This window comes from Prosopis cineraria, unplaced genomic scaffold (genome assembly GCF_029017545.1).
Source record: "Prosopis cineraria cultivar Desert tree isolate PC_DT_omini unplaced genomic scaffold, ASM2901754v1 PC10, whole genome shotgun sequence".
Classification (NCBI taxonomy): Eukaryota; Viridiplantae; Streptophyta; class Magnoliopsida; order Fabales; family Fabaceae; genus Prosopis; species Prosopis cineraria.
This window is the reverse complement of record NW_026555341.1, coordinates 21,799,410-21,809,274: the sequence shown is the minus strand read 5'-3', so window position 1 is coordinate 21,809,274 and position 9,865 is coordinate 21,799,410.

The following is a 9,865-nucleotide window of genomic DNA, read 5'->3' as shown; positions in this document are numbered from 1 at the left end:
TTGGCTATTTTGGCCCCGAAATTAGAATGGATAGCATCATATATTTTTGCTTCGTACATAACCATGGAGGTAAGTGGTAAATTACCAAAATAACTGGCTATGTATTGTGAGCACTACTTTAAAGCCCGTGTGGATTCATTCCATTAGTAAACAATATGAGGTGAAGGTTTCTATCTTTTGCTCCAAAGTCAAGGTAATTGAGATCAATTTTTTTTATTGAGAAGAGTCAGCTAGATGTCGAAGCTTCCTATCTTTGATCCGTTCATCTGCATGCCATGCCAAATTTTTTACATCCTATACACTACTGTACAGTCATCTAAATCTAGGTACAATGGGAAAGTACCATAATAGCTTCTCTAGACTCTTTCTGTTCTCTTTGTAGCGTGAGGCATTACATTTTGGACACTCCATTAATTATACACATTCATTTCTAAATAATGTGCAATCATTAGGACAGGTGTGTATTTTCTCATAACTCATGCCAATTAAGTGTAGCATTTGTTTTACCTCATACATAGTCCTTGAAAACTCATTGTTTGCAGGTAGAAGTTGTTTTGTAAGTGTAATATTTTCTATAAAGCTTTTATCACTCCATCCATTGCTTACTTTCAAGTTGTACAATTTTAACACTATCGACAACTTTGTAAATTCGGTGCAACTAGCATATAAGGGCTTTTCTATGTCACTTTTCAATATCTCTAACATTTCAGGACAATCCTCAAGTTTTCTTTCAATTGCATTGGCCATCTGTTTAAGACAAGCACCCTCATAAGTATCTGCATCATAATCATTCGATTCAAAACTTCCTTTACACTTCCAATTACTAGTACACTCATCATCTTTAGTCTCTCCATGCTTATGCCAACGCTTGTAATTTTCATTAATTCTATGGCACACTAAATGATCTTTCAACTCAAATGCACTAATTTGCTTTAAAAGACCACATTTTACATAAGGGCACACTATTCTTCTAGGGTCTTTTACATATTTGAGATCAAATCTCATAAACTTTTTCACACCATTCAAATACTCTTTACTTAATTGATTAGCATACATCCATTTTTTATCCATAACTTTAATTTAAAAAAATTCATTTAAGGAAATGTTATCAGTGACTCATGAATATGGAGAGGAAAGGAATAATAGAAAGATCATCAAAATAGAAATTGACTACTCTACATATAATATAGAATAATTAATGAATCATTGTCATAATGCATAAGCATTCATATATTCCTTCAACTGTCAAAAAAAAAATTTGACAACATAACGACATAGAAAAAGTATTTCCCAGGTTCAAACCCTCTTTTCAATCCTGGCATCTTACTGAACAAACTAATTTTAACTATATAAAATTACAACAGTAACAAAATCCTCACAAAATAGCATTTTCAAATTAACTCTAATTATCATTAAACTATATCTAAAATTAGTTAAAAAATCATAGAAAAAAGAAAAACACCATAAACATAATTTTCAATCAATCTTTTTTGTCTCATTGATAATTCTAAGATTACACATATCTTATGTTAGCAATCCCAAGCCAAGAAAATATCATTCTTTAGCAAACGTAAAAATCTCAATAAAATAGTAATGATTTTTAGAGAAACCACACGTCAGTTTTGGTCACCTAAATTAACTCCAATTGTAATAAAAATTGGCACACTAGTACATTTTAATATGTAATTTTGAATGATAAAACTACTCTAATCAAACAAGGCATGGAATTTGAATTAAAAATTATTGAAATAAATCAGTAAAAATTCATAGAAAAATACAATCATAACAAATATTCCATTTTGATCACTCATTTTCATCTTAACAATCATCCTAAGGTTAACTATATCATCTACTATCATTCTCAAGTCAATAATTAACAAAGTCTGACACCTCACAATGCCAAAATGGGCAACAAATGAGCAAAAACTTAAACAAGAAAAATCAATTAATAAAACAATCTATAACATTAAATAAATCAATCTCATAACCTAGTAATCTAAGGATATTGGAAGAAAATGAAGAAAAATCATAGAAATTACACACCGACATACCTTGGAAAAGAGAGGATTGAAACCCAAAGATGAAGAAAACAAGATGGCGAACGACAATATTGGAGGCGGTCGCTTCACGTCGGAGAGGACGATGGTGGTTGATGACAATAATGGAGGAAGATTGTGGGAGTTCTATCAATTTCGTGTTTAAATGGAGAAGAGAGGAGACAATGAAGACGAATGGGTGGGAATAAAAAATAAGCAAGAACTGATTAATAAAAGGGAATAAATGATGATCTTTTAAATGCTCATCATTTATTCCACCAATCTATGATGGTTGTTTAAAACAACCATCATATAATTTGATAAATTTAAATAATGGGTGTTTACAACACCCATCATTTAAAGTTTAAATTTGTTTATTTTTTTAACTTTAGAAATTAAATCCTTGTGAATCTTTAAATGATGAGTGTTTTATTTAAATGTTTTTATTTTTTCACCTTCAAAAGTCATTTATTTAAAAGAAATAAATGATAGGGTATTTTAAAAATGTGTCATTTATTGCCTGACCATCACTCACCTCTCTCATATATGATGTGTTTTTTTTTTTAACCGTCATTTTTTGTGGCATCTTATATTCAAATTTTTGTAGTAGTGATAACTAATTTGTTTAGAAAATTTTATTGGGATTTTAACTATCATAAATCTTGAGTTCTGGGTTTTAATGTCATTCTCTGTTTCAATATTTTTGCAACAAAAATAGCCAAAATTCTCCCTCTGGATTTCTTGCAACGGACAAGAACCATCCATCTAATTCAAAATACTTAAAGCCAAACACTAATAAACATTAAAAACCACCGAAAAGCATCACTCTAAACTTGAAAACTCTACTCTATCTAAATAGAACGCATCAAATAAAATTCATTAGGAATACTTAACAATACACACCCATTTTCAATTTTTTTTAAAAGAAAACAATACGTACCCATACCATTTATATACTTTAAAGAGCAAGAGCATATATAATGCACCCCAACCTCATGAAAGAACATCCGGCAATAAAATAATATACTTTTATTAAAAAAATTAAATTAGATTGGTCAATATATTTGATTGAAAGCCAATTTTAATATCAAATAATTAAGTTAAAAAACATCTCTGTCAAATAATCAATTAAAATTTCCAAAGGCAAAAACACAGCTTTTCGTTTTTTTCATTATATTGATTCAAAATAATTTCATAACATTAAGGACTAGGGTAATAACTTTTCCCATATATAATATTACAATATTTTTTTAAAAGTATTGTTTCATTTTCTACTACCAAATGATAACGCAAAGAATTGACGTCGTGATCAATTCATAAAGAATTTTGGATTTTAAGGAAAACTCTAAATAAAGCAAAAGTTTTAGGGTGTTCTCCACATTTCAACTAACATAACAATACATTTTTGGTGGGAGACAAGTTCTCATGAGTTAGGTTTCAACAGCTATCCATGATCAATATAGCAGCCACTAGTCCTATATAAATACTAATTTTCGCCGCTATTAAAAGTTCATTTTTGCTACTACACAAGGAATACAGTAGAAATAAATGTAGTAATAATAGTTAATTTCTGTGATTAGTTAGCCTTACAATTTAAAAGTATTATTTTCAATGTAAATGTACTTATTTAATCGAACTCGAATTCATGGTCTTGTGTGGTGCAGTTGGTCCTTATCAACTGGACCCATTTTTGTCGATGAAAGAAAAGGACTCTGGAGGGCAAATCTATGATGGTCCAGAGGCTCATGCTTAACAAGGAAAGGCAATTGATGAAACCATTCATGCATGTATGGTCCTGTTTTTAAGGGTTTTCATGGCGTTATACCAACCGATTATAACTGTTATAACGTCATTGAAAACCATGTCTCTCAACCCTAGATGGGTGTGTGTCATTTTCAACAGACAAAGAAACGAACAAAGTAAATGGGGTCCCAAGTTTGTGTCACCGTATCCGTATGTTAACATCAAACCTCATTAAAATGCTTATATATTCATATATACTCGATCTTTTGTGATCCTTACCCTCATCGCTCTGCTCATCCTTCAAATCCCTCTACCTTTTACAATCGCCATATATAACAGATTGAAAAATGCCAAACTCTCTTCACGAGACACACCCTATTCCAGATTCGAAAAGAGTGCCAATTAATGTCCGCAAACTGCAAAACACAAGGATCTCACATGAAGATATTCTCCTATATATAAGTTATTTTATGCATTTAAAAGAATCAATGACAAAAAAATCATTGCATGAATGAGCTTTTCCTTTTTTTTTATTTAAGAATTAGTGTCTATTTTTTTCCCCTAAACTATTTTTATAGGAGCACCTAGTGTCCTTAACTCTTTTAACAATTTTGTCCTTAAAATAATTAAATCATATCAATGTTTCCTAGAAAGTTAAATGGCAAGTGTTGATAGTTAACTTTATTGACCCAGACTTAATATTAGGGATAACGTTGTAACAATTTAATTATTTCAATGGAAAAATTGATATAATTTAATTATTTCAAAGATAACATCACTATGATTTGATCAAACTTATTTTTGAGTTAATCAAGCTAACAGTCAATGTTTGCCCATTTAACATTAAGGGTAACATTCATACAAAAAAAAACATTAAGGGTAACATTATTACTATTTAATTACCTTAAAAGTAATATTGCTGTGATAAAAAGTTTAGAATACTAGATGCTCTTACGAAATAGTTTAAAAGCAAAAATAAACCTTGGACTCTTCTTTCACTACAAAAAATATGACTTTTGACGACAACTTTTAGCGGCGTAAGTCGCCGCCAAAAGTGGACTTTTGGCGGCGACAAATCAAAGTCGCCGCCAAAAGTGAACTTTTGGTGGCGACAATTTGTCGCTGCTAAAAGTTGCCACCAAAACTATATTTTTAGCGGCGACAAATCAAACTCGCCGCCAAAAGTCACTTTAGCGACGACTGTTTGTCGCCGCTAAAAGTTTACTTTTGGTGGCGACAAAAGTATTTTTATAAAAGATAAATTAAAAATTAAAAATAAGTAATATAATTTACTTTATGTCGCCGCCAAAAATATTTTTATAAAAAATAAATTAAAAATTAAAAATAAGTAATATAATTTACTTTTGGCCGTGACATTTGTCGCCACTAAAAGCATTTTTATAGAAAATAATTTAAAAATTAAAAAAATTAACATAATTTACTTTTGGTGGTGACAAATTGTCGCCACCAAAAATATTTTTATAAAAAATAAATTAAAAATTAAAAATAATTAATATAATTTACTTTTGGCGGCGACATTTGTTGCCACCAAAAGCATTTTTATAGAAAATAATTTAAAAATTAAAAAATAATTAATATAATTTACTTTTAGCGGTGACAAATTGTCGCCACTAAAAGTATTTTTATAAAAAATAATTTAAAAATTAAAAAATAATTAGATAAAATTATTCAAAATATATTTATGAAATTAAATTTCTTATTTTATGTATAGAATTAGAAATAAATTATATATAGGAACGTGAAATAAAAAAAATAATAGTTAAAGTGTGCTAAGTTTAATTATTAAATTTTTTTAATTTTATATTATTCATAATCATTTTTTAAACATATATAGCTCATATTTTTTTTAAGAATTATGTTATTAAGCTAGTATTTTAATATGATAAATTTAAATCTTAATGGATTATTAGTTCAATTATAATTAGGTTAAGTTATACATAAATTATTACTTACAATCAAATATATAAATGGCATTAAGAAGTTAAAGTTGTACAAACATCATGAGATGCTAATGATATTATAGACTACTTAACATATTGCGCACTTTATGCTTAGCTTGATATATATATATGGTATTTACTTCTTCTACTGAGCTCTAATGACTTTTGGACAAGGATTTCATGTAATTCCTCCTAGTATATTTAGGTTTTCATTGCTATAATAACATTTTATAACTAATTATTACTAAGAATAGTATGAATAACTACTCAAATCCACCTTTCTATAAGATTGAAGATGATTAGATGTTAACTAGATTGATTACACAGAGATTCTTGTAATTATCATATATTGCAAAAGTTATTAGTATTCATTTTTAAAATTATTCAAAATGACTATTAACAAAATTTATGTGGTTAAAATTAATTTTTTATTAAAATAATTTTTTAAGATATTGAAAAATTATCTATAAAATATATTTTTATTAAAAGAGGGGGAAATATTTAGCTATTTTGAGAGAGGATAAAAATTTAATCATTTAGTTTATCAATTTTTTAGAAAAATATGGAGAAGAAAAAAGTAAAAGAAATTTAACATAAAATAATATAATACATATTTATAAATAAATTATATACTTAATAATTTTCATTTAAAAAATAAAAATATAATTTAAAAATTTATTACAATGTATATAAGAATATTATTTTAATATTTAAAAATTGTTTATTTTAAGTTCATTTTCCAAAAAAAATAATATTTATTGGTAAAAAATAATATTTTATTAAAATTATAATTTAAATATTCATATAAATCATTTTGTCATATTAATAATTGAAAATAAAATATAATATATGGATATCTTTTTAATCATATATTATTTGATATATGTGTATGCAGTTACATAATATATATTTAATTTCGCATATAATAATTGCAGGTACATTTCAGTTCAACTGACAAAGAAGGGAGGCTTAAGGCTTGGAGAAGGGAAAGGTCAAGGGTTCAAATCTTGACTTTGTCATATTTCACAACAAATATGTGACGTGGCGCATGGTAGTGACGTGGCACATGGTAGTGACGTGGCACGTGAGGTTGTTTAAGAAGGCACACATGTGACAGGTGATGTGGCATGAGCTGGTGGCGTGGCACATGAGGTAGCTTGACGAGGCATACACGTGGCAGGTGACGTGGCGCGAGATGGTGACATGGCACATAAGGTGGCTTGAGGAAGTGCACATGTGTCATGTGACATGGCATGAGATGGCTAGGTGATGTGGCATTATCTGTTGAACACATGGACTGTGACGTGGCACAAGATGGCAAGTGATATGGCATAATCTATTGCATATATGGTAGGTGACGTGGCATCAATTAATGTACACGTGGCAGAGTGATGTGGCAGAAAATAAATTATTATTTCTTAAAAAAAGGTTTTGGCAGCGACATTTGTTGCCGCTAAACAGACTTTTAGCAGCGAAAAGACTTATTGTCGCCGCCAAAAACTATTAGCGACTGTTATTATAGCGACGATTTTTAGCGGTGGAAAGTCGTCGCTAAAAACTTTTAGCGGCGACTTTTGAACTTTTGGCGGCGACTCAATTTTTTTGTAGTGTTTCTATTTACTCACTTCTTATTCCCAAAAAAAAAAAACAAACATATTACCTTTGCTTCTTGTAGATAGAGATATATATATATATATATATAAATATAAAGAAAAGACTTTATCAATACGGAGATAATTATCAATACGGATTAATAATATGTTAACACTTTATTATTTTTTCTGAATTAACAAAAACAGTCCAACAAATAAAATGATGGTCAATTTGAGAAGTTTAGTTTGGCTTCTCCTCAGATCTGGAATTTTTGATAGTTTAAAGAGGCATGGCTTAATTACAAACCATATTTCCTGTTCAAATTTTCGGTGCCAACGACACTATTAAGTTCGACCTGCAGAGAAGCCAAGTTCAAACCATTTCCATCTAGTTTCAGACACATTTTGGGACAAGTGCAAACACTTCTTCAAATTTTATCCATTAATTTAACAATATATTAGGTCTAGTTTGGTCACTTAAAAAAAATGAAATGGAATGACTTAAAAAATTAAGATAAAAATAAATTAAATTACCCTTATCTCTATGGTAAACATGATAAAACTTACTAATATATATTGCAAATGTGAGAATTATCACACTCTTCAAAAATTTCATGAATCACGATTTTCAATCCCATGAACTAAATTATCTTTTCCCTTATAAATGTGCTCACTTATTCCTTTTGACCATTTTATTTTTACTTTTATTTTTTTAATACATTTTATTTCATTCATTTCTAATAGGCAAACAGGACCTTATATCCTAAAGTTTTCCTTTAATTTTTCAGTATAAATACTAAAAATAATTATAATAATTTGTACTCATATAAAGACTAAGTAATAATCAATAATATTAGATCATGCCATACTTTATCATCTAAAATATGGCATTTATTAAATTATAGCATGTAAACTATTTGTTAATCATCATATGTTTTATAGAAATATATTATTTTTAAGAAAAATCCTCATATGCTTAAATATGTGAGAAAAACAAATCACAGAATTCAAAGGGCCATGTTGTCAAGAACACCATCTAATAATTAACTTCCATATTCTGACATGATCATATATATTCAATCTAGTCTAATAATCAATGTCTAGACAAGAATTTCTAGGCGTTTTCCCACACATATCCGACAGCTATTTTTTCCCGTCATTTTCTTTAAAATGCACGTTGCGCGCCCTTTTGAAGAGAATGGTTTTCTAAGCTTAGATATCATCTGATCTCACGATAGAATATTCTTCAACAAATCCATTTTGTTTTTTGTTTTGGGTGCAATTAAGTCTTTAGCAAGCCAGAATGATTTGGGGTGAATAAAAAGGGTTTAATGTTAGTTTTAAGTAACAATTTGGGTTCAAATTGTATAGGTTCAATTCCGTATTAGTTTGCAGAACCAAGTACCATATGATGATTTTGTAAAAAGAATGAAGAAATTTTTTTCATTTGTTTGGCTGAAATATATTTTTAATTCTTTAACTTTACACAAAATTTTATTTTAGTTACATAATTTTATAAAGTATTTTTCAATTCTTTAACTCTAATACCTTAATTTCATCACAATTTTTTTAAATAATAATAATTGACATAAAAATAATCATTTGAAACTAGCCAGATAAGGTTAAAGGATTAAAAAAAATACTTTATAAAATTATGAAACTAAATTAAAATTATTTATAAAATTAGAGGATTAAAAGTATACCTTAACTTTATATTTTGTTATTTAAATTTGTCCAGTTATATATCTAGCTGCTATGTTCAAATTGATTTTGCGGTAAATTCTTCTTTCCAGGCCTTTTTTTCTTTCTCTATTAGTTGAGATGGATCAATTATTGACATGGGAGACAACAACTATTTGAATGAAAACTTATGTTTCGTTTTCCATGTGATGTTTCAGTTATGGTCATGTTCGATTTGCACCGATTTCCAGGGCAATAATCCACATCCAAACGGAAAACAACAAAGACACTTGAAAAAAAAAAAAAAATTGATTCTACAAGACTATATGTGGGTATGTTCCCTTTTTGCTCAAACTTTAGACATTTTACCGTCATGGTGAAATTGAAGTCAGATTACTCATTCTTCTTGTTTTAATTCATACAAACTTTTTTGAAATGGCTATGCTTCAAAGTTCTTAATTTTGAGATTGTAGTTGCATGCTTTCACAACTAAGCAGTAATGGGCAGTTTTGTTACCAAATTAATTATTGAGTTAAACGACAAATTAAATCTGCCCTTAATTAAATTATATGTATAGGACCATTTGAGATCCTAAATTTATTTTTTTTGTAATGTTCTCTTTTAACTTTTGAAAATGATACAATTAATATTGTCTTTACCATTAACAATTGTTAAATTTGATACTTCGTTAGCTAAAAAATTATGCCAAATTAAGGACATCAAAAATTATATAAAAGATCCTTAATTGTCCGTAAATTTTCGGGGTTTTGTCTATAATTTTGGGTCTTTTTTTTTCCTAATTTTCTTATGCCATTTTCTGTGATTTTCTGGAGACCTGTAGCTTCTGGGTGAA